This window comes from Pteronotus mesoamericanus, unplaced genomic scaffold (assembly GCF_021234165.1).
Source record: "Pteronotus mesoamericanus isolate MK-2021 breed Mesoamerican mustached bat unplaced genomic scaffold, CSHL_Meso_final scaffold_651, whole genome shotgun sequence".
In the NCBI taxonomy this organism is placed as follows: Eukaryota; Metazoa; Chordata; class Mammalia; order Chiroptera; family Mormoopidae; genus Pteronotus; species Pteronotus mesoamericanus.
In genome coordinates, this window is record NW_026555325.1 from 28,232,142 (window position 1) to 28,259,349 (window position 27,208).

Genomic DNA, 27,208 nt, shown 5'->3' on the forward strand with positions numbered 1-27,208 from the left:
CTGCTAACAAAATATTCTAGAATATACTCTTATAAGGGAATGATGTTAATTTTTGTGCTTCTGTAACCATATAGATTTTTTAAAAGTATACGTGTGTGGAATTATTTTAAAAATAGAAACAGGTATTAACTAAAAAAGGATGTATTTCTTCTTAATATCTTTACAAATTATAAAATAACCTAATAGTTGATTCTTAACTGTGTACATTGATCACAGGCTTTGGCAGTGAGATCTATAAGATCTTGATTGTATTATTGTTATACCATACAGAGAATATGGAATATGGGAGAAGTATCAGTTTAGAGATTAGGGGAAAGAGAATGCTTTGTATTTTTGGTGTTTAATGTACATCTGAAATATGCAAAAGTAAAAACTCAGATATTAATTGAAAATATGGATTTGGCGTTTAATAAAGATAATCAAACAGTATATGTGTATGCATATGTTTTACATACCAATATAAGTATAGGTGTACATGTGAGCATACATATATTTCACATAGCATATGATTATATAATTAAATGGATACGTAAATATAAACCAATGGAGTACAAAAGATCATGTGCATTTGCAAAATGTTTGAAATTTCTTATAGAACAATTTTAAGGAAAGCATCTGAAAAGCATCTACGTATCATTTAACAGTTTAAATGTTAATGGTAAAGCTTTTAGTTTTTGCCAGTGGAGTATGATGTTGGCTGTAGGTTTCTCGTATGTGGTCTTTATCATGTTGAGGTATGCTCCCTCTACTCCCACTTTGCTAAGTGTTTTTATCCTAAGTGGTTACTGTACCTCATCAAATGCTTTTTCCTCATTTATTGATAAGATAACATGATTTTTGTCTTTCCTCTTGTTTATATGCTACCTTTTGCGACAGCACGGATGGATCTGGAGAGCATCACGCTAAGTGAAATAAGTCAGATGATGAAACAAATATCACATGATCTCAGCTAGAAGTGGAACCGTAAACAGAGGGGAGGGGGAAGGGAAATGACGGGGGAAAGAAGAAGGATTGTCAAAGAACATGTAAAAAGGACCCATGGACAAAGCCAAGGGGGATTAGGACTGAGGGTGGGAGGTGGGGGTGGGTGGGGTGGGGGAGGGTGGTGGGGCAAAAATGAAGGCAACGGTACTTGAACAATGCTTAAAAAAGAAAAATAATAAAATAAGATTGGATGAAGAATTTTAAGAATAAAACATTATAGAAATAAAAAACAGTTTAGAAAGCAAGTGGTTATATATCACTGCTAATAAATGTTTTAAGTCGCATGAGTCAAATATTAATAAGAAGCACAACAGTTAAAATATGGAAAGCACTTTAAAAAAGGACATCATAGATTAGGAAGCAATGATGAGAATGATTACTGCTTCTCATCACAATAAAAGAAATACCAGAAGACAGAGTAACGGTATCTTTTTATTTTTTTAAAAAAAGTGAAGCTAGCACTCCACATAGAGCAAAAGTATACTTCAAGAATGAAGACAAAATATATTCTCAGATGTTTCAGAATGTAAATTTAGATTTTCAATAAGGAATAAAGTGAAAGAGAAATGAAGAATATGTAAGAAAATATAAATCATAATTAACAAAAGTAGAAGCAGCCCAGGGAACCCTCAAGAGGATAGAAAAATAAAAACTGTGATATATTTAAACAATAGAACACAACTTAGCGATACAAAATGAGCAAGCTACTGATACATATAAACTAACTGAGTTAAAAAAAACATGCTAAGTGAGAAAAGCCTTACGCCAAAGATTACAGACTACATGATCCACTTTCTGTGAACCGCTGGAGCACACAAAGAAAATCTCCAGCGGTGGCGTAAGAATTGACTGGGAGGCTGGAATCCCCTGGGGCGGTGGTGAGGAACATCCTGTGAGAGATTTGGAGAGCACAGGTGCGTCCATTTGGAAAATCGGATAGAATGATACCCTTAAGGTTTATGCCTTAAAACATTTCACTTTTACCTTTTAAAAAGCCAATAAACAAATATTGAATTCTAATGAAATATATGGGTTATGAAATGTTTACAGGTGAGGGCTACTAGTGTTTGCAACTTATTTTTAAAGACAAAATACAAGAATTATTAATGGATTGGTTGAGGAATGCATACATATATATGCACTAAAGTGAATACTATGAAGTGACAGTTGAAGATTCTGGGTGCTGAGTGGGTGTTCCTTGTGCAGTTTTGTTTGCTTTTCCATATGTTTGAAATATTTTATAATAAATATTTGAAAAAAGTCTAGCTTTATAACCAAATGGATTCAAATCTGGATTGTAGAACTTTTTAACTGTGACTCTGAGTAAGGCACTCAACCTCTCCATGCTTCAGTTTCCTCAACCATAAAAATGAGAACAATAAAAGTCCTTACCTGTAGAGTAGGGTGAGCATGGAATTGGTAAATATAAAGCATCTGCCAGGTAACACTCACTCAGTAAATACCAGCTGTTACTACTTTAAAGCCCTGTATTTTTATGTTCAACTATCTTTAAATTAAAATTACTGCCATATTTCCTGGAATTTATAAAGAGAATATGCTGAGTATAATTTAATTTCTTACTAATAAATTAAAGTAATAATAGTATTCAATTACAAGCAACTTCAATACTGTGATTTAAATAATTTTTAAGAGTTCTACTTTTGACATTTTTCTTCTCCTTTATTTGTATCTCTTTTAGCACCAGACTTGCAGATTTTTTTTCTTTCTGCTTTTGAATTGCTTGTTTCTGTTGGCTTCCTCTTCCAACATTCCTCTCTAATTTGTTAGGGGTAAACACCATAATAATGATTCATCAGTGATAGCTCAAAATCTCTAATGAAAAAAAAATCAACCATACAATAAAAGTTTCAACTCTTCATAAATCTTTTCCTTCTTCCCTAATCCCAGGCTCCATTACTTTCTGGGATACAGCTTGAAGGGTTGATACACAGGGCATAGCATATGTCTCCTTAGATTCCAAGATTCCAGTCATGTTTTAAAAAAGTTGATGGTACTTCTTTTTATTATAAGTATAATACGAAACATCAGAATTATTACCTGATGACTTGAAGTCCCAAAGGTAGAAACTTACCTAGTGGGAGATGTTAATGAGAAGCACCCAGTAGGACAGACCTAACATCTAACAGCAAACAGCCATGTACTCCTGTGAATATACAATATCCAGTCTCCAATACTGGCTCAGACTTCGCTTTATTTATTACAAATTAACTTATATACTTAAGTTCTTCTTGTATTTGCGTCGCTTTACTTTAGTAAGGCTCTCACCTTTTTTAAAATTTCAACTCTTTTTCTTGCCCCTGAGATATTTTTGCTCTTTCCTGACTAAAGTGACTTTTGATTTATAGCTCCTGTTTTTACATTCTCTGCAATTATTTTCTTCCCAGAATTCAGTCAGTTTGGCTAAGCTCCTCAATACATGTGTCTGACCCAGGATTGACCCACTCTGGATGGATATTCTGTGCTTTTTGGTGGCTTCAAATTTCCTGATTGCTCAACCCTATCTTTCCTTAGTTCCTTCATCCTGACCCCTCTCAGAAGGCTTGAAACACATGATTGAAATGTTCTCTCTTGCAGAAAGAAGTAGTAAACAACTAAGTCTCTCAAAAAATATCTATGTGTGTATATGATCATCTGTACTCATTTTAATTATATTTTTTAACATTTTAATATCAGATATATTTTAAAAAGTGAGCTCCAATTTTCTTTAAAAGACTGTTCTTGCCATTTGACATGCTATGTAGGACAATATGTTTAACCATGGTATTTGTTTTTGACATTAATTTATTGGGCAATCATTTGAGGGACATACATTGTATTTATTAAGTGCCAAGCACTGTGCCAGACAGCAGTGCTGGAAATATTAATAAGATATAATCACTGAATTTAAGGAAAAGGGGAGACAGACTTTTAAACAAATAAGAACCAAGTCATCTTGGTCATCTCTGATTATTAAGTCTTAAAAACAACATTGAAATTAAAATCATCCCCAACACTGGTCAAGCTGAATTCTACATAGTGTTTGTCAAATCTTCTAATAATCTGATAACAATTAATTCTCTCTTCTGGAAGTAGGGAGCAGTCTAGACACTATGCTTCAGAATGCCACAGTCAATATACACCAAAGGGTTAGAAGACTAAAACCAGTGTCAGATAACAAAGTCTCCCTATCTGCGTCTGAGTGCAAATTTGTTAAGAACAGTGAGCAGAAGGAAAACTTAGTGGCAGCTGAGTCACCAGGAAGGGACCTAGATCACTGGGGATAGGATCCCAACAAGGGTCTCCTGACTCACTCACAAATGCCACCGTGACAGTGATGAAGATGATAGAAAGTGAGGTTCCTAGGAACACAGAAGTAAAGTTGATTCTGCCTTAAACATTCCTACTTGGATCTTATAAGACAACAAGCCTAAGTGACTTTTCCCAGTACGCCTGGGAAAGTGTTCTAAACTGCTCAATGGCTCCAATTTCTCCAGATGTTTTTCAGGCAAATGTTCTTCAAACAGATGTCCTTTGTAAAATTGGCCTTTAGGATTTCTGAATTACCCCTTGTTATTCCAACAACATGAACAAGTTGTAGAGGAGCCAGGATCTTCCTAGAATTGTATTTCTGGTGAGCCCAGTCTGTCAGATCCTTAACCAAAAATTCCTGGCCAGTGGTCACATCAGGGCTTAACAAGTCAAAGAAAAGTACCATTTGTCACTTCCCAGTGGAATGCATGGGGGTTTTGTCATGCAACCAGAATCTTTAACTTGCCTTCAACCCTGAAGTCCATGATGCAACTGGCTCCCCTGAGGCAAGACCTGATCTCAATTTCTGTTTAATAAAATCCCTAACCGGAACTCTCCCTGGAGCTCTTGGGGACCATTCACAACCAGCTGACCTCTGTGAGCATCCTCTTAATCTGCAGTGAGACTATTGGATTTCCCTGAACCTCCATTGTTGTCCAGTTGCTGAGCTGTGGAACAAACCATGTCCGAAATCTGTGACCAGATGAAAGAGTCTGAACCAGTTGCCATATAAGGCAAGCCATAAACCTCTAGCACCTAGTCTGGCTCTGGGTTAGGTTGAGATATGTACAAGACCTTCAACAATGTATCAGACTCTGGATGGCTGACAGGATGTCACAGTGTCCAATCTATAGTTGATGAATTCTGGGGCCTCTCAAAGGACAAAGACGAGAGGATGGGGACCTCTGGTCCAAACCTTGGTATTGAATTGTAGGGAAAGGAAATCCTCTCAGTGCAGCTGATTTGAATTATATCAGCTTTTGACTACATATTGGAAATCTCCTGGTGCTAACATTAGAAATCTAGGAGCAAACAGCCCCACCCAGACAGGCAATTTTGGAATATGTTGGGCTGAGGCCCCTTGAGATGAATCTAATGCGATCTATCAGACAGAAAGACGCCTTTGGATAGTAGCCAGGCTTCATCCAACCACCTTTATAAAGGAAGCAGAGACATCACCATGTTTTCTTTCCCTTTTCTTTTTCTTTTTCTTGTCTGAAATCCTAAATATGAGAGATGAAGCACATATTGGAATTGCTGAGGCAAATACCTGCTTTAGAACATCATTCCTCCAGAAGATCCACATTCTTTTCACCTCTTTGGGTGCCTGCTCTCCCTTAGTTCTAGAATTCCCCCATTCTCTGGGTGTCTGTTTAGCAATGACCTTACCAGATACCAGCAAAGTGCCACGTAGATCCTGTTTGAAGGACAGCTCCAAAGTTTGAAATAAAAGAAGAACAACTGGGATATTCACATTATCCTGCTGCTCCCAGTTCCCTCAGAGATAACTTATATCTTTTTCCTTCCACTCTTTTCTCTTGTTTCCGACATATCCAATCTCATATTAAGTAGAGTGATTAGAAGTCACGGGTTCTGGGGACAGTTTGAGTTCATACTTGTTGTTGAGAACTAATTATTAATGGCATTTTCTTTTCTTTTTCAAAACATCCTGAATTGGAGAATGAATGCCACAGCCACCCAATCAGTCAGGCCACCCAATGCATGGCCTCCACACAGCTTTGTTCCCAGGGAAGAGGCTGTGTGGATAACAGCATTTTCTATCAGCAACTGCAGCTGCATCTTCTGTGAGATAATGAAGGGCACCGACGAAGGAGAGTGTCAGAAGTCAATGCTTTTCCTCTCTCCTCCCACTCCCTCCTTCCCCTGTCTCTCTGTTTGATCCCCAGAGAACAGCCCGCCAGGAATGCAGTCAGCCTATGAAGACGGATTCCGCACATGTAGGAAGTACTACCTAGGGCAGTCACAGCCTCCTCACTTTCATTTTTCTCCACTTCGGAAATGAAACTACATCGTTCAGGGGTGTCCAACCTTTTGCCATCTCTGGGCCACACTGGAAGAAGAACAGTGGTCTGGGGCCACACATTAAATACATTGTGACATGTAATCACACACAGAAAAACCTCATAATGTTTTAAGTAAATTTATGATTTTGTGTTGGGCCGCATTCACAGCCATCCTGGGCTGCATGCGGCCTGTGGGCTGCAGGTTGGACACCCCTGATTATTCTAAATAATTAACCTCTCTGCTTTTTGGGAAGCTGGATTTGACCTTAGGGATGAGATGCTGGATTATCTTTGCCAAAAGGAATTATGATATGTTCTACTCTATACCAGATAATATGTATTCATGTATTCTAATTTATTTACCAAAAGATGTAAGGTAGCTTACGAGTATGAAGGACACAGAGCAAGATAATGTAAATTAGGAAGAATGAAGCGAAGAAGAAAATAGTTAACTTGGAACTTGAAGTACTGCATGCATAAGTGAAGGAGACAGTTAATGTGATCACTAAATGGAATCTATATTGTTGAGAATATAGAAATCGCATCTACTTTAGTGAAGAGACCAATTTTAAGTGACATTTTTGTTCTTTAGGGCTACCTGACTGCACTTCATAGATATTTTATGGCTTATGTTTCATCTTTCCCACATTCTGTGATGACTCACAACTAAATTCTTTGATGCAGAGCCTTTTCCCTTAGAATTCTCTACTATCTTTTTTTTTTTTTCTGTCCAGGTTTTAGAATTCAAACAATATTAGATTCATTGCTTTGTTTTTTCTTATGGAGGATGTGAAAATATTATCATTGTTTTTTAGGATGCAGAAGAATGTGAGGGAAGGCGACCGAAACTCATGAGATTCTGAAAGATATGGATAATAGTAAAACAATCAATAACTTTAGCAGTAAAGCTCTAGAGACATAATTGTGACTCTTCTCAGTGGATACAATCTTTGGCTGGCTGGGCTATGAAGCTGATGAACACCTGCACACAGTTTAGGGGAGAGTGTAAATAAGTGCATTTTTATCAGAATGACTTTTTGTCAATAGTTACATGTACTATTTGGCCCCTAAACTAAACTGCCCTATGAATGTTCTTGCTGAAGTTTGCGAAATCATGTTTGCAAAGATGTTAATCACAACAGGCTTTTAATTTCAAAGACTGGAAACAATCGAAGTGTCTACCCTAAGGAGCTAATCTCATAAATTCCAGTAGTTCACTATCATGAGACATTATTTAGTAATCATGAAGAATGAGACACGCCTGTGCTCATGTGGAAAGATTCCCAAAGTAAATTACTTAGTGAAAAATCTAACACTGAGAGTGGCTTTACTTGTTTACCTTTGAACAAAATGTTTTATAAGGATTATATACATAGTATTATATACGCTACCACATACATAATGTTTCCCCTCTGGAAGAAACCAAACTGCTATACCTATGGAGAGGAACTAAAAAGTTATAAGGAAATTCTGTTGTTTTCTGGTTATTTCTCTATTACTTGAATGTAACTTGCCTATGTATAACTAAAATCCAGAAATGGAATGCGTACACAATGAGGGCTTGCAAATAAAGGACAGATTGACCAAAATGGGATCAATCCACATGGAATTTTGCTGCTCTCTGTTCATTCGCCTTGATTTCAACCTGCTTAGTTTTCTGCTTTTGGATTATTTTTCCACTTGAGCTGCTTACTTCCTGTTTAATTTTGATTATCTGACCCTTACTCTTTAATCCTTCCTGGCATACAATTTATCTTGACTGCCTTAATTAATTTTTTTTCCTTTGTCCCTGGACCTGGATTTTGACTGCAGCTGTTTCTGCTCCCAGGCCAGCCAGCCTCTCTGAGCTTCGGCGCACCCACTTAATTCTGGTCTCAACTCCCTCACTCTGACAATTTCAGCCAACTCATTCCTAGAACATGTCACCTTGCAGAGGAAAATTATAAATAACTCTCAAAAACATAAGTATTCATTGCCATTTTGTCTTGTTTCATTCTTCTTAAGAATTTTAATCCATTCTTTAGGATTCAAAAACTATGAAAACAGCCTTGTAAATAAACGAGCACCAGCAAAAGTTCAAAGGAACAGGTTCTATCTCTCCTCAAATAAAAAGATCTCCTTTGAGAACTGAACTCCGCTAAAAATCTGGTAAATTTGGATTCCAGTGATAGTTCATTCAATAATTAGGAGCTAAGGTCTTTGCAAATGTCTTCGTTCCAAGGAGAAATCCATATCACACACGTTCAAAAGGTACAACGCGTACAAGAGGAAGAAATTTGGGTGAGAGTGTCATATGACAGTCTTAGCACCCAGTCTCAAAATCACTTGTAAGAATGAGCTCAAGGAAAGCTCAGCGGGTGTTCCAGTGCCTTGAGAGGATACAGGACAGTAAGTCTCTATGGGGCACAGAGTCTTGCCAGGGAGAGCCATTACGACTAGTGAGGTAATGGAGGCAGGAAGGGAGTTCCAAGAACATGAAGAAAAGCTGCCTTGGTTTTCATCATGTCCACTCAAGCTTCTCTATAGCAACTTCGTGGTTCACTAGTAGGACTCCTTGTTTTTATGAATATGACAACAATTTCCAAGCTGTGTCTGTCCAGCCCACCAAAACAAGCACATTGGGGAAAGGCCAGAATATTTCCAGAATTAACTGTTCTGTGACCTTCGTCAGTCAGACCCTTGAGAAGAAATATCTGGCTAGAGGCCATTTAAGAGCTCAAGAGGGAAGAATGTAATGCTGCCCCTGCTAGAGTAATACAAAGGAAAGCTTATTATGCATGCACTTCTATACTCAGCAGCAATCCTGAGACCTTTTGACCTACGGTTTTAGGTGCCACTGGATCTGTAGAGTACAGATATAGATATTTTTTAAAAAATTCCATAACAGGCACATTCACTGGAGCCCTAAAGGCCAAAGTTGGCTACTCATCTCTGCTCCTGATCACTCTCAAAGAGTGTGTCTACGCTTCCAGGACCTATTTCTACTCCTCAAAACTACTCCAGCTTTTCAAATGAGGAACCAAACACAGATACCCAACAACTTCTGGAATTTCAGAGAAACCAGAGAGGAGCTTTAGGGGGAAACTAGATATGGACCAGGGCCAAAGTGATGGCCTGTAATTAACAGCTTGGAGCATGTAGTTTCCAAAATAACTCCGAGAGCGACGGGCTGGTCAGCTGGGAGCCTTACTCTGGTATCTAAAGCAGAAAGGAAGGAATATTCCATTCAACACCACATATTCAGCCAGAGACTATTCCCTGCTAAATCAACATCCTCTTATGTTCTCGTTTAAAGCCAAATGCCCTGACCTATTTTCAGACTTTTAAACTCAGAAATTCCCTGGGCAGAGAGGGCCCTAGCTTCATCAAGCTCTTGTCTGACGCTAATACAGTCAGTTTGGCAGCTGGCTGCCACCACAGAGCTGGTCATCCTTAGCTATCAACAGGCCAGGTCAGTTCGGTCAGAAATACTGTGTATATTACAGGGATACCTGTTGGCAAGACAAATGAGGGTTTCTCCCACCAGCATGCAGTGTAACCAGAAAGCCTGGATTATAAATAGCAATGACCGAACAAATACATGGAAATCATAATTCCAGCTGGGCCAAGAGATAGGACCAGCTGAAAAACATCCCTAGGAGCCCTCAAATGAAAACTTTCTCTTTAGCCTTAAAGATTCCCTCTTTCAGTGTTGTAGAGATGAGACCTTGCTTACCTGGCCTTGATTAGCCTGCACTAATAGAAGAGGAGACAAACTCAGGGGAAAATGAGGTGTCTGTTTGTTAGCATCATAAGATGGTGGGTGGCTGACCATGCGTTGCTGATAGCTAGTCAGGGTGAGTTGGGTTCACACATGTCCTCCCACAATTGACCAATGGTGATACTGGTTAGTGAAAATAATGGGACTAAACTCCCAGAAATCAAGAATGTCCCTTTTATGCTAATGTCCTCACCGTAAGCTTTCAGTGAGAGTGTATGCTGGTAGGGATAGAGTTATGGATCAGCCTTTGAGTGCCTTGCTTATGATAGAGACCCTGTCAGAGTGAGATCTAGGGCTGGGGTATAGTAGGATACTTCTTCCTTAGGTAAGTATTGAGCAAAATATTACTGTTTTCGTTTCCCGTGTGCTTTAGATCTCTATTTATCCTCCCTGATCAAAAGTTGATCAACTACCCTAGATCAAGTACCTTACCAGAGTTTCTCCCACAGGAGGCTGCGAGACACATGCTCAGTAGTTAGGTGCCCCGCTCTACCTTCCTCTCTGCAGGGGAGACTGACAAGCAGTGCCAGGCCTGGGGGCCTGCCCACGTCACCTGGGATCTGTTGGACCCTTTTTCTGAGCTTATATCCAATTTTCGGATTTTTTTTCTCCTGTTGTTTTAAACACAGAGACAGGAAAGAAGGGGCTCAGAGAACCTCTCCTTTAAGTGCAGGGTTTTAATGAATCCCAGCCACCAAAAGTCGAGTATTTATGCCTAAACTTTAATTTGTCCTATATTAATTAATGGACCAAAATACATTCAGCAGTATCCTATATACCTGATGGTTTCATCCCAAGGATCTAAGACCACATACCTAAAATAAAATTTAAAACTAAACAGAGAAAGCGGGTAAAAAGTATTTTGAGAGCATTCAAAGGTTTTTAAATATGAAATATTAGCTAAAGCACACATGTTTGCAATAGAATATACTTGAAATTGTAGAGGGGGCAAGAGATCATGACCTGCATTATTATTGCACTTCTTCTAGTGCATTCTAGCGAGCCCTGTCAGAGATGCTTTCGTTCATGTAGTGAACTCAACTTAAATATATGAGAGCTAGAATAGTGGAATGGATAAAAACAAAGAACAATTCTTTTATGCAAGCAACAGTTACACATGACATTACCTTCACAAAACCATTCATAAAATCTCTGAATTTGGTCTTTACCAGGATATGTAAGTTTTTAATGTGTGATTTACAAATAAGGAAAATAAAGCTTAATCAAAAGTTAAATAATTTGCTTCCTTTTCACAAAAATGGAATTCAAGTTTTCTTATGCTCAGTCTCAAAGTCTTCTTCAGTGGATTTCAAACTCATCATTGATTAACCAAGTAATTACTGGCTAATTACCCCTTATGGGCCTTATTTTCTTGACTTGTAACTTTAATTAGGGCTCATTGTAGCAGGTATGGTGCCCAGGATTCTGTTTATTACAAGGCCCAGCTTCCTTCTATTTTTGTCACAAACTACTCTCCTACACAATAGCCCGGAATAAAAAATAACCACAAAAAGCATCACCCAAACTCCTTCTCATTTCAAGAGATTTTTCTGACCCATAGTCAAACTTGCCTCCACCGTTTGCATTAAGAAAGGGAGCCCATCGCCATGGCCATTCCACCTGCACGCCCCGTTTGTCCTGCTGTGACCGGCAGCCTCAGTATTGGAGACAACATGTAGCCAGAGCCACAACGAATAGTCACCACCTCTAAAAGAAAATCTCCAGAACGTATGAATTGTATAGAACTAAACAATGAAAAAAAAACCCCAAACCCTAAAACCTGTTGATCCAAACAACACCATTTCCCATCTCATTTATGCCTCACATTTTATACTGCCAATTCTTACATGAAAAGCACCAATCTTGAAATCACTAAATTACTCAGGATAAGACACAAGTATACTTCCTTAGGAGAAGTACACTCCATCTTGCATAAGGCTTTATTCCTTCTCCTCTATTATTGTGTCATGTGACCTAAACACTATTGACATAAAGGGTTTCCAGAAATTTTACACTAACAGAGCATCTTGGTTTCAGAAGCTTACCTGGTGGGATGAGAAAACTGACCGCACAGACAGAGCAGGGCAAACACCCACATGCCACTGCTGCTCTTGAAAGTAGCTCCCTTAATTCCCATCCAGAATCTTAACCTCTTGCTGAGGACCTAGGGGTGTGTACAGGGTGGGGCAGGTGGGGGTTGGGTGGGAAAGAGTAGCAGCAATCTGCGGCTATCACCGTACTGGGACAGGGTGCGCACAGCAAAAAAAAAAGGCACTTACTTGCTACCTTGTGACAGGTGTCCACCCTGGGCTCCCTGGAGCCCTCGGAACTGGGCTCCTTGGAGCCCTTTTCTCCTCCTGGGCTTCTTTCTGATCTGTCTGGTTTCCTGGGCTCTGGTTGCTTAGAAGGTATTGCTAGGCTGGCATCTGCCCTCACCAGCTGGTGCCAGCCAGGCAACGATGGCTCGCTGAATTGCAGGCTAGACACCGAGTCACTGGGGCGGCTGCCCAGCCACTGACCAGAGACCCCCTCCTGCCAGATGCGCAGTGGAGCCGCGCCCGCAGCCAGGAAGCTGTTTTTGTGTCCTTCCCCACGCCTCCCTCCCCTCTCCCTGCCACACCACCCTCTCCCCCGCCCTCAGTTCCGGGCCAGTGGGACTCCGTCCACACGGGGCGTGGGAGGGCTGGTGCCGGCAGAAACCCCCGCAGCGTAGGAAGCCGCCAGAGTCGGGGCAGCTGCGGTGTCTAGAGGGGCGAGAGGAGCGGGATCAGCCGGGGGCGCAGCCGGGGGAAGACGTGGGCTTGGAGAAAGAGAGAGGCGAGTGCGAGCAGGGATGCCCTTAAGGTGGAGGGCGGGGGCGCGGAGAGAGATGTGACTCGGAGAGAGGAGGAGAGAGAAGAGAGGAAGGCTGCAAACAGGTTCTTCGCCTCCAGCTGTTTCTCCCCTCGCCCAGTTGTGGCGGCGGAGCCTGCGGCGTTCCAGTCTGGACGAGGCTGCGGTGTGGGTGTGAGTTTGGGTGTGTAGGTATGTGTAGGTGTGCAGGTGTTTAGGAAAGAATGGGCTGGAGCGATAACCTCCTCACTCTAGATTTCTTTCCACCGCTGGTGATTTGAAACAAAGGACAGAGGAAAAAGTAAGCATTTTGGAAATTTTTGGAAAACTGGTGGACGATCAGTAATTTGACAATGAGGGAAAGAGCTGTTGAACCTTCTTTCCCAAAAGGAGTTGGAAAATTTTGCCACACCATAGAGCATATATTTTATAATCCCAATTTGTTTGAAAAAGGGAATGTGTCCTTAAAAAAGATTCCTACAACACACCAGGAAAAGATAACAAAAATGAGGAAAAGAGAAAAGAAATCTTGTGTATTTATAAGAGATTTGCATTTTAAATAGCAAGTTATGGAACAGAAGAGTAAAGTGGAACTAAGGTAATACTGGTTCTGTGCAATCCACCTTCGGGACAGCATGTTTCATCCATGATTCACGGGAAGGGTCTGTTGCATGCATTTTGTTTGCTTATTTAAATTATACACTTGTTATGAAAATTTTCGAACATATACAAAATACAAAGAAAGGATAATAAACTTTTATGTAGCCAGCCTCAACTAGTGTAAACACATAGACAATCTTGTTTTATCTGTACCATCCTTCTTACTTTGAATTAACTTAAAAGTAGTTCAGCAATCGTATCATTTTATCCAACCATGCATCAGCATGTGTCTCTGAATTATAAGGACTTTTAAAAAACATAATCCAAGACCACTGTCATAATTAAAAATTAACAATAATTATTTTGTAGTGTCAAACAGGCACTTGGTTTCCTTTTGATAGACTATACATGAATTACCAGCTTCTCTTCCGCACACTTTGTGGGGACAATACAAGTGAATTTTCTGGTGCATAGAACTTTTTCTTGGAGCAACCTGACTTACACATCCCTTTTCACTCAGTAAAATACTGTGCATCATTTGAAAGCAGAAAATTCAGCATTTGTGCTACCTGTCACTATCAGAACCGGTAAGTGGAGACAAGCATTAGTCTTTATGGGCACTTTATTTAGATGCTGGTGACCTGAGAACATGGTGGGTTATGTACCTTAATATCCATTTTAATATCTCATCTGAAGCCAACACTGTTATAAGGAGAAGAAAGTGTAGGTAAGGGATTTGGAAGAAAGGTTAATTGGATAAGAGCTGCAGTCCAGTGGTGAATTTTTTTTAATTGAGTTGGCCAAAATGTTTGTTTAGTTTTTTTATAAATTTAATCTTTATTGCATTTTTTCCATTATCATTTAGTCCCCTTACATCCCACCCCTTTCCATAATCATGACACTGTTGTTCTTTTCCATGAGTCCTTTTTCTTTTTTGCTCAATCCCTCCACCCTCTAATACCATCCCCCAATACCACCCCACCCCCCACTTTTTTACCTGTTGACCAGCAATTCTTTACCTGCATGCCTCCCTGGGACACTTTGGCTCAGATACCATCTCCATGTCTTGCAGACCCTCTGGAGCACAAGGTTGAATTGCTTGTTGCCTCCTGAAGTCATGTGCTCATGCATTCCACTTCCTGCAATCACAACTGTTCCATATACATTAATCACTTAAGCCTATCAACTATGACTGAAGCTAAAATCTTTAACTCTTGAGTTCCCCTGTCACATTCAAACATAATAGAAACGTAAACTTAATAATACCAAATATTTGATAGCTTAAATAAGATATTTGATGTAAATAAAAGGTAGAGCGGTCCCTTTTATCTGCAGTTACTCTTTTTGTGGTTTTGGTTACCTTACGTCAACTCTACTCTAAAAATATTACATGGAAAATTCCAGAAATAAACAATTTGTAAGTTTTAAATTGTGTGCCTTTCTGTGTAGCACAAGGGAATCACAAGAGTCCCTCTCTGTCCTGCCAGATATGAATCCTCCCTTTCTCCAGTGCGTCCACACTGTATACACTCCTCAACCATTAGTCACTTAGTAGCCATCTTGCTTTTCAGAGAGATGGTCCTGATGTCTTAGGGCTTGTGTTCAAGTGACCCTTATTTTCCTTGATAATGGCCCCAAAGCACAAGAGTAGTTATGTTTGCAATTTGGATACTCCAAAAAAAGAATAAATAAATAAAAGCTCTCTACTTAGTGAGAAAAGAAAAAAATCATTCCCTGAGCTTGCAGAGATCTCTGGTAAGAACAAATGTTCTTACAGTACAGTATAATAAAATACCTTGAGTGTGTGTGTGTGTGTGTGTGTATGTGTGTGTATGTGAGAGGAGGGAGACCACATTCACATAAGTTTATTATAATATATTAATTATTCAATTTTATTGTTATTTTTGTTAACTTCCTAATATGCCTAATTCATAAATTTAAACTTATCATGAGTATCTATGTATAGAAACAAGTATTGTATATATAGAGTTCATTACTATCTGCATTTCCAGGTATCGACTGGGGGTCTTGGAATGTACACCAATGCATAAGGGGAGGTTACTCCTTTGTATTATGTGTAATGAACAGGCAGCTAATCTAAAGACATTTTGCACAGCAATAATGGAAACAGAAGGCAAGTAAAAGGGAAACCAATGATATTGGATATATCTTCTGAGTTGGACATCTGTTTTTTTTTGTTTGGTTTTGTTTTATTCTGGAACAAATTATTTTGTCAGCACTGTTAGATAATGTTGCTAGGCTGGATCTGATTGATTTTAGCAAGTATTGTGTTCCTAATAATGAGCTGATGAAATCTATTTGTTTTGCTCAGTAGGGTCTATGGTGGAAGGGGACAGTTGCTATTTCTTTTTAACATTTCTGCCTTAAGACCCTTACAATCCCTGTTCTATGCTGTGTTTGCTAGGTGTATGTTCAGAAGGTGGAAGCTCTAGACCCACATGTCCCACTTTGTCAAGAGAAACATGCTCTATCATACTACGCTTGAACCAGATAAGCCCCTGGGGGAATTACCTTCCTTGCAGTCTGCTTAAGTAGGGGCTATTTATTCTAATATTAAAGATGTCAGTCTTAGAAGTGTGGATGAGTCTGCTGTTTTTGTTCCCACTCCATACCGTATCCATGATTGGTAAAACTTTGTGTAAAAAAAATGACAAACAGCCCTGACTGGCATGACCCAGGGGGTTGGGCATCGTCCAGCAAGGTGAATGGTCTCCAGTTCGGTTCCTGATTGGGGGTGGGGTCAGCCAATCATTGTTTCTCTTCTACGCTGATGTTTTTCTCCCTCTCTTTCTCCTTCCCTCCCCCTCTCTCTGAATGTGAATAAACAAAATGTTTTTTAAAAATAATAAACAATTCGCCCAAAATACAAACATATCAAAACTCTTCCTTTGAAGATGCTATATCATTCTTTCCTTCTTGTACTAGAGCAAACATCTTCTTACTTTATGAGTATACTTATTACAGACTTACTTTCTCGTTGACTATCTTCCCCTTCATCTGAACTCTTACTATGATCATGAACAAATTTCTCATCCCTTTGGATGTCAATAATCATTTGTATGAAACATCTCAGAGCCTGGCTTCTGATTTCCTCCTTAATAGATGATCTTTTCCTCCACTTCACCTCACCTATTAATTCCTACACTCACACTTGGATTCTTGTCATGGCTAGAGAGCGAGTGTTTAAGGGCGCTAAATACCAATTGCTTATTTGTTTATTTTCTGTCTTGTTCCACTCGAATACATTACACATGACAACAGGGACTTGTTTGGCTCCTATTGTAAGGAAGTGCTTAGAACAAAGGTATTAATATAGTAGGTACCCAGTAAATTTACTAAATGAATGAATACCAAGCATGTCCCCAATCCATTATGCGCTTCCCGGAAGAATGTGCTGATTCACCATTGGAATAGACCACAGAGTACATGTAATATGAAGAACCTGAGAAATGTTTGTGTATCTGCTTTCATTCTGCTTTAGTGTCTGCTACTTATAGGCTTTAACACTTCTGAAATGCATAGGTGTGAAAATGTTCCTGGCTTCAGAATCTTTTTTAACTTCTTATTTTATTTTACTTTTGCCTGAGTTGTTTAGGTAGAAAAAGATAAAACTATAGTTGCAAGCATCTGGAAACAAGGCTTACATTCTGTAATCCAGTGCACTCTGGGATTTGCTGGGATTGTCATAATTAGTATATTTTAATATTGTTTATACCATGAAAATTTTCTGTTGTCTATTGACCTCATGCAAAAAAGGAAATTATTTTTAGTAAGTAAGAATTTATCTGCTAATAAATCTCTTTTTTCCCCCACCCCTCACCTGAGAACATTTTATTCATTGCTTTTAGACAGAGAGGAAGGGAGAGAGGGAAACCTCAACGTGAAAAACACTAGTTGCCTTTCAGTCAGCGGATCGAACCTGGAACCTTTCAGTTTATAGGACATTGCTCCAAACAAGCCACACTGGACATGGGAAGAGTCTCTTGTATTTTACACCAGAAGTCTTTATTTTTCTCAGCATCTGCAGGATATCTGGCGCAGGGGAATCAAACCCTAATTTACTGACAAGTGTGTGAGCAAGGCAGGAGTGAAGAAAAGTAGTCTTGTGGATATTTTTGTTAGTCTAAGTTTATTATTCATCTGCTTCAATTTGTACGCTGTGTTCAGAAAACAGTAAGTCTAAAACCACTCAATTCACTTTCAAAAATCTACTAAATCTGTGAGTTTACTTATTTTTGTGCTTTTAGACTTAGGCATAAATAGGTAATGATGAGGATAGTTACTATGTTCTCCAACTGCCAAAATGTTAAATTGCTTTCAGAAGTGACTGATCTTCAGAGGTGGTCAGAAAACTCCCTTTTCATATGTGGCTTTCCAATTTTCCCAGCACCATTTATTGAAGATGTCTTTTCTCCAATGTATGTTTTTGGCTCCTTTTTTGAAAATTATAACATGATGGACCTTGAGAATGTCATACTAAGCAAAATAAGTCAGAAAAAATTAAGAATCACATGATTTCACTCCTGTGGGATATAAAACTGAAAGCAACAAATGAACAAACAAGAAAAACAAGCAAACACAAACTCATAGACACAGTCAACAGTATGGTGGTTACCAGAGGGAAGGAGCTGGGGGTTGTAAAGGGTAAAGGGGGTCAAATATATGGGGATGAAAGATAATTTGCCTCCGGGTGGTGGGCACACAAAGCAATATACAGATCATATGTCATAGAAATACACACTTGAAACCTATATAGTCTTATTAACAATGTCACCTCAATAAATTTAATTTAAAAAATGAAAAATTAATGATAAACAATTGAAGGGAAAATAATGCAAAAGGCAAAATGGCTTGCAATACTGTTGGAGAAGAAGCTGACTCACAATGAGCTGGTAGCTGATTCTTTGTTTTGTATCACAGGCAAAGGAAAAAAAAAATCCACCTCATCATTTCTAAACATTTCAGAAGGCTTTATTTAGATGAGTAACTATATACCTTAATTGATGTTTGTTATGCAAACTGAGGCACTGTTGACAGAATATGAACCCTGCAGTGTTTCATTCCAACTTCATTCAAGATTTGTTCCCTTCATCAGCTGTAATGTTGGGGGTTGTGTAGGGGTGGCACTTGTGAAAGATAATTACAGTGTTTCTACAAGCGATGCAATTATTTCTGGGAGGGAGTTGCCAATAGAAAGGAGGTTACTACATGGAGTCTGACGACAGGCTGCAAAAAGTGTGGGAATGGAGTCTAGAGGGATGTAACGGTGAATTTCTCAGGCTATGGTCATAAGTGTAATATTCACCAGATAAGACAAAAGCCAATTTAAGTTTTAGTGGTTTTCTGGAAATTCTTCTCATTTCTGGTGAAGTGAAAAAGATGAGATGGCATCTCTTTGTACAGTCATTTTTTTTCAATAGTTCTGGGAAATCTATTACTCCAAGTCTGTTTTTTCCTCCACTAGAATATAAAAGCAATCAAGGGGAAAGGTGTGACGTTGTTTCAATCTTCATGTTGGTGTAATAACTTCCTGGGAAATTATTATTAACTTTATTATCCATTTATTTTATGTTCTATTAAGGTAAAACATAAACATTGTTTGAAACTGTAAACTATTCCTCAAAGATTTATATATCAAAAACCCTCCCATCTTCTTGCCTTTTCCTCTCAATTGGCAGCCATTTAAATCATTTTAGTTGTTTCATCTGTAATTTATCCAAATTTACAAACAATTTATGGATCTTGCTCTTTTTTGATTCATTAATTTAGATATTATATATTAAGTTTCTGCTATGGAAAATGAGCATTGTCCCTCCCTCTCTTTCACCTCCTTTCCACACAAACATCTTGACAATGTGGTTAAAAGACACTGATTAAACCAACACTGGTTGCTTTCATGATGATTCTAGTAAGAAAGACAAGTACTGTAGTTATACTTCCTTAAATATATATTTTTGTTTTTACTAGAATTAATACTTGAATAACTTTTTAAATTTATGTTTTAATCTGTTGACTATAGATCAAATTTTTTTAAAAGTATTTCCTCATACTTTTCAAATTTTCTGTAAAATGCCACATGTACCTCCACTTTCAGTGTAGACTGGATGCTCTTGGGACCTGCTGCTCAGCTCTCCTTCTGGTACTTTCTCAGCATTAGGAAACACCTCTTTGCATTTTTCATGTGTTGAGATCCTATTTATTGGATGCCAAAACATTTTTGTATTGCTCTCTTTTTGGGTCAATCACATATCTTAATAATTCTTAAGTAAGAATGCAAGGGAGTTAAAAAAGATCATGGAAAATAAATTTTTGAGAAGCTCCTTGTATAAAAATTATTTATATTTTTCTCTTTTATTGACAGATGGCTTGACTGTGTATAAAATACTAGATTGGGTGTAATTTTTTTTTCTAGAAATTTGAACATACCACTTCATTGCCTTCTGGATTCTAATGATGCTATTGCTAAATCCTATACCATTATAGCCAAACCTTTGTTGTTACAATTTTAAACTTACAGACTTTATTAGAATTTCACTACTTTTCCCACCACTATTATTTTGTTGGTTCAGGACCTAATACAAATCTCTACATTTTATTTATTTATCATATCTCCTTAGTATCCTATAATCCATGACAATTCCTTGGTCTTTTTTGCCTTTAATGACTGACGCCTTTGAAGACTATTGACAAGTTATCTTGTAGACTATCCCTCGATTTGAGTTTGTATTATGTGTTCTTCTGGTTAAGATTTTGCAAATTTGGCAAAATACAAACATCCTGATGTATTTCAGTGAATTATATCAGAAGGAACATGAGGTCTGCGTGTCTTATTATTGATGATGTTAACTATGACTGTTTTATTATATTGGCCTCTGCCAGGATACCCCATTGTAAAGTTGCTATTTTTTCCCCTTGGTGATTATTATATGTTTTGCGACTGGATTCTTTAAGACTATAAGAATATCCTATTTCTCATCATACTTTTATCCCAAACAAAATATTTTATTTTTACAGCAGTTTTAAATTTACAAAAATAAAACAGAGAGATGCTAATATAGAGATTCCCCATGTTAAGTATGGCCATCCTGCCCCACCCGCCCAGCACACGTGGTTTCCCCTAGTACCTCATCTTACATTAGTATGACACATGTGTTATAATTAATGAACCAATATTGATACATAATTATTAACTAAAATACATAGTTAATTCAGATTGAAAAAATTTTTAACTTAATGACCTTATTTTCTGTTCCAGAGCCCCATCTAGCTGACCATATTAACTATTAGTTGTGGTATTCTTAGGCTCTGTCGGGATGTGGGTTTCTTAGACTTTTCCTGGTTTTGCTGTCCTTGACAGTTTTGAGGAGTACCAGTCAGATGTACCGTAGGTTATTCCTCTATTAGAATTTGTCTAATGGTTTTCTCTTATTCTGGGGATTTGGCTGTTAAGAGGAAGATCAAAGAGGTAAAGCACCATTTTATTCAAGTTGCATCAAGAGTGCATAGCTTTGGCAGGAAATTGGAGACAAATGTATTTGAACAATAAAAAAAATAAGAAAACAAACAAATGAGCAAAACAGAACCAGAGACTTGGAAATAAAGAATGAAGTGACAGTGACCAGAGGGGAGGTTGGAGGGGGGCAAAGGGGGAAGGAAGAGGAAGGGGCAAGAAAAGGGACACGAATAGAGGACTCATGGGCATGGACAATGGGGATGGAGGGGGGATGGAGTAGAGGAGAACAATGGGAAAAAGGCGGGACAGCTGCAAATGAACAACTATAAATAAATTAAAAGATACAAGAAAATAAAAAGAGTGCATAGGATCTATCAATGTGATTTATGAGTGTGGATGTTGCCCTTGATCACCAGGCTGAGGTAATAATGTTTGTCAGATTTCCACACAATAAAATTTCTCTTCTTCCCCATTTCCAACACTTTGGAAGTAAGTCTCTATGTGCAGCCCACACTTAAGGAAGCATTATGCTCCCTTTCCTTTAGTGTGGAGTATCAACATCAATTATTTACAATTTTTCTGCATGAAAGATTTGTCTCTTCTCCCACATTTATTAATTTATTAAATCATTTATATCAGTATGGACTCATGGATATTTTATAATTTGGGTTATAATCCAACACTACTTTATTTATTTTGTAGTTCAAATTGTTCCAGCTTTGGTCTTTAGTAGCATTTTCACTTACCTTCTATGTCTCTTTGCTTTGATATACTTCCATTAATGTGAGGTTTTTTAGAGTACTTCATTACTTTCTGGAACTATAAGATGCTCCAGACTCACCTTATAAATTTCTTACCCCAATCCTAAAATAAGCCATTTCTCAAAGGAGTCCCGGTTGATTTTACCTGGAGAATGATATTAGACCCCAACTCTCTGGGGACTTCAAAAATCTCATCTTTACCCAAAGATTCTATTATTTCACAATGGTTCTTTTTGGTTGAGGCACTGTTTTCATTTAAACTGATCGATCACCTGTAGGCTAATTCACTGGGGAGACAAGGGTCCTTCAATCCTAAGAAATTTCCTTGTATTGTTATTTGAGGATTTATTCTCCTTATTCTCCATTCTCCATTCTCTCCTTCTGGAATTCCTGTCAGCTGAAGGTTAAACCTGTGGAATTTATTTTCTATTCTTATCTTTAATATCCTGTCATCTATCTCTTTGTACATTCTTTGTGATTTTTACAATTTTATTCTCTGAACTCTTGCTTCTTCTTCTTCTCTTCCCCCTCCCTCCTCCTCCTCCTCCTTCCTCCTTCTTCTTTGTCTTCTTCACAGGTTAAGATTCCAAGAGCTCTTTCATGTAGTGTTTCTTTATAATAGAGCATCTTATCATTGTTCCGCAGATATATCACTCATTTCCCACATTAATTATGTTGTCTTTGATTTTTTTCTCTGCCTTGCTCTGTCTTTATCTCCTGTAGTTAATTCTTTCAACCCATTTGTTTGAGTTCCTCTCTGCCATGCTGAAAGCATTCCTTAAATGTCCAGCAATAGTTCTCTATGAATTGAATACTCTATACATTTGTGCATGTGTTTGATGGTTGGTAAAGTAAATTTTGTGGACTAGAAGCCTTCATTCTAGGATGCCCCAGTAATCAGTTAATTTTTTTAATTGAAGACATCAAAAAACTCAATATCAATGGGTCTATCCTGTGAGAAAAGTCAGGTTTTCCATGGGAAGATCCTAGAATCTCTCTTCTAAAATATAAAATGTGACTACTAGTACTTGGGGTGCTGATTAAGGAAAAGAACGTGGAGTAAAGAAGAGTCTGATTACTTAGAATAGAAAAGTTTATTAATATTTCTGTTTCTAGTCCAGCACAATTCTTCATTCTTCTATGTTTCATATTCCAGATATCAAGCCTCTATGCTCCAAATTGCCTAGAGAACATACTTTCCAACATAAGGTGAAGAAAAAGGTAGTTAGCAGGATGGGCTAGATTTGGACCTCTGGTGGCCTAAAGATTTTCAAGCAGCTTCCTATTTCAGCATGGAATCTTGCTCACTTGGAAAATAACCACGTCCCATCAATTCCTGAAATTTTCTAGGTGTCTGAAAAGAGTATTGACTTTCACCAGTATCATTACTCTTTATAGGTAATTAAGTTAGACTTTCTTTGTTTCACTATACTAAATCATTATTTTTTCATCTACATTTCACTTCCTATGTCATGTTTTGATGTTACAAAGATTCAATAGTTTCACTGCATTCAGTTAGCAACTTCTGGTTTTTGTACTACTTTCTTAAAAAATGTAGGAGAAAAAGAGTTTGAGAAAAGTTTTTGAGTTGGCACCTTTATTATCAAACTAAAAACAAAGTGGTTGAAATGAATGAAATAATATAAATGTGAAACCTAATACTTTGAGGAAACAAACTGGAATCTATTAATGTAACAGGTCAATTGGTTGTTTTTCAATATGATTTATTTTTTTGCCTGGTAATTCTAATTTAAGTGGGGAAAAATGTTTGCTAATAAATTTGGTTATACTATTACAAGTTCTTAAATCTTTAGAAATCACAACATTTTGTGTTTGGCAGGGGCATCCAGCCTAAATAGAAAGCCAGTTACAAATGCAGACATGGCTTGGCAGGAATTGCTAGTTATCCCCCAATATTTATTCTTAACACTTTCTACATTAGTAGAATTGTCAACTTTTGGCACAGTAAATGGATACCAGAGTAAATATGACATTCCCAGTGTTCCTTGCAACCAGTTGTGACTATGGGTTTAAGTTCTGGCCAATGTGATACGAACTCAAGGATGTATAAAACAAATCTTCTTGATTATAACCTCTACTGGAATGGGCATGAATTCCTTTTTCTCTGTTCCCTTTCCTACTGCCTGGAATACAAATGTTTTGATGAGCCATCCTTAATCATGCCAATGAGGGAACAGTGTACTAGAAATGGAATATCAACAAGATTGAAAGAGACTGGTATTACCATGATATTTGGTGGCTCTGGGCTGCTGATACTTGAATTATTGGTTTTGAGAAAAATAAATTTCTGCATGTTAAAGCCAAAATTATTTTAAGTTTTTGTTATAGCAGTTAAATATAACTTTTGCATACCACATGCATATATTCAACTATATTTCGTATATATGCACACAGATTATAAGGCGATATCCAGATAAATGACAACATGTTGTAGTTTTGTAATTATTGTTGTTTTGTTTTTTACTTAATGATATTTTGGGCTTCTGCTAAGCCCAGCTAGGAATTACTTCAGAGATGATTGTTCGATATGAAATTACAAAATGGAATGTATTGTGTGCAGGAATGTTTTGAACACAAACTATAGTTGTATGAGGTCTGTCCAGAAGGTATCCAGCCATGTAATATGAAAAATAGAGACATTTATTGAAGAAGATACAAGATATAAGAAACACTGTACATAGGACGAGACCTCAGTCTCCTTCAAAACAGGCATCTTGCAACCTCACATAGTTTCCCATCATTACAGCTGTCCCATCATATGTTACTGAATATCATCAGTGGTATGAAATCTCTTCCCTTTCAAAGGTGATTTTTGTTTTGGGAGAAGCCAGAAGTCACAGGGTACCCGGGCAGCAGGCACACTGAGTCACCTGGATGATTTGATGTTTCACAAAAAAACTCTGCATGAGATGTGATACATGAGCAAACACATTGTCATTGATGAAGCTGCCAGTTACCAGTTGCCCATAGCTGCAGACTTCTGAATCATCCAAATAGTTTCCATGGAGGAATGTTCAAACTTCATGCAAAATTTGATGCAGATTTGTTGCTCTCCTCACTCAGTCATTTTGAATGTGACGGCCACACAGTACACATGCTCACTCAATGGCACCTATCACACCTACTGACCAGTACAGTGAAGTCATCATTGTTCATGCATGTGCATTCCAGTCCACTCTCCTTGACTGCCAGATTACATTAGGGTTATGCAAACCTTTCTCTTTATATTAATAATGGCTAGACTTTTTCTGAACAGACCTTGTATATGTGATTTTTGTAATCTGAAATTTGGGACTAAAGCAAACTATGAGGTAAATATAGGCACAAAACAGACCACCTTATACTATGAGTGTGTGCTTTCTCCAAATGAGATGTTTGCCATATTTTTGTCTTCTCATCTCCAATATTTAATTTGGCTTTTTATTGATAATCTTTGTGACTGCCTATCTTCACTTCTGGCAGACCTATGTTTGTGTGAAGATGTATGATGACATATTTTAATTAGACATAATCTGGTGATTTTTTTCACAATATATACAAATGTTGAGTTATTATGTTGAACACCCAAAACTAATATAACATTGTATATTAATCATTCCTCAATTTAAAAAAAGGCAAATGTAGTTACATGGGAATTTCAAACAGGCCATACTTGAAATGACAGTTGTCATGTCCACTAAGAGGCCACTAGCCACACCTAACTGTCAGGAGATAGGTGAATAAGGGCTACTTAATGGCACAGTATTCTAAAAAATATATAAGTAGAATATGCCATGTTACTAGATACCCAGGGGGGAAAAAAGGAGAGGTGTTTTCTAAAAAGATAGCTAGACTGTATGATGCAAAACATTTTGTCTCCTTCCAAAGACTTCCCAAAGACTGACTTTCCTTAGGTTTGGAGTATTTCACAATGGAAAAGGTGAGTGCCTAAAGGGAAATTGGGAGGTGAGAACAAGGGAAGACAGAAATGAAAAGAGCTTGTCAATATTGAAACAACAGCATTATAGTAGAATACTTTTATAAATTTAACTTGCAGTCTAAATTGTACATTGTGGGAGTAAAACCATCATATAATGCATAAAAAAATGAGGCAGTTCATCACTGCCTTGAAAATATAGAATAAAATGTATTTATTTGGAAGATACGACTATCCAGATATGACTACAGGTTGGCTATTTGCCTATGAAATCACCTTAAAATGTCTGTTTCTGAGGATAAAAAGAAAATAATAATGGCCTCTCTATCTTTTATAGAGAATATCATAAAGTGATGTAATATTTGTATAAAATATTGTCCCCAACAAGACAACAGAAAATCGAATATCCTACTCTTGTCAGAGGCACTTGATATATTCTACATAACGTCTTACTTTTAAGGGAGCTTTTTTCCCCCTTTTCATTAAATTTGTTGGGAGAAAGTTGACTACTAAGATTATGTAGGTTTCAAATGTATATTTCTATGGTATGGAATATTCACATTGCCCTGTGTGCTCACTAACCAAAGTCAAATCATCTTCCATCACCACACATTTGACCTCCTTTATCCTTTATCCCTATCCCTCCACCTCCCCCATGTTGTTGCAAATGGCAGTATTTCATCTTTTTTATGGCCAAGAAGTATTCCACTGTATATACAAGGGGGGACCCTTCAAAAATAGAATTTATTTATTAAAAATTGTGTATTTATTCTTACATGTTCAAACTTCAGTCACCTTCAAAATACTCTATGATGCACTACACCTATTAAGACTTGTTTCCACTGCTCAAAATAGTTTTTGAACTTGTTGGTTTTGATGCCTTTTAATGCTTCTGCCATTTTTTCCCCCACCTCTTCCATACTGGCCAAACATTTTTCTTTGAGGACTTTTTTTCACCTGTGGGGGGAAAAAATGTCACTCAGGGTGAATAGGGAGGGTGGGGCATAGGGTCATGACATTTTTAGTCAAAAAGTGCTGAACACTCAGTGCGGTGTGGGCAGGTGCGATTGTAAATCACCCATCACGAAATGGGCAGATACATTGAAAGAGTCTTCAGAAAAATTCACTGAATCCAAACAGAGTCTCTTACAACAACACCAACTGGTCCACTTATACAGATGCGTTCCTAGATCACTCATCCAGGAGGGGAGAAGCCTGTACTACAAGGGGCCCACCCTCCAGAAGATAATTCCGGTTTGTTTTTTTTTGTTTTTGTTTTTTTGTGCGTCCACCCCTTGTACGTACATCTTCTTTATCCAATCATCGATTGAAGGACACTTCAGTTGTTTCCATGCCTTGGCCATCTTGAATAGTGCTGCAGTGAACACAGGGTGCATATATCTTTGTGAACAAATGTTTTCATTTATTTTTTAAATCCTTAGTGAACCTTTTCCTGTTCTTCCTATCACACAGATTTGGGTACTTCAGCTATGGGCTTTCATATTACTTATTATAATTAAGTTACTG

General features: G+C 37.8%; 1 protein-coding gene across 3 annotated transcripts in view; it reads right to left on the reverse strand.

Annotated features, from left to right (window-relative positions):
• SCN7A (sodium voltage-gated channel alpha subunit 7) overlaps window positions 1-27,208 on the reverse strand; it is a 147,402-nt gene that overhangs the window by 69,671 nt on the left and 50,523 nt on the right. The window contains exon 1 of one of the 3 annotated variants that reach the window (XM_054562384.1): window positions 12,357-12,670. The exons of 1 other annotated variant lie outside the window; for it this stretch is intronic. The gene's annotated coding sequence lies outside the window, so the exon portion shown is untranslated. One more of the 3 variants, XM_054562382.1, reaches the window with a different exon arrangement.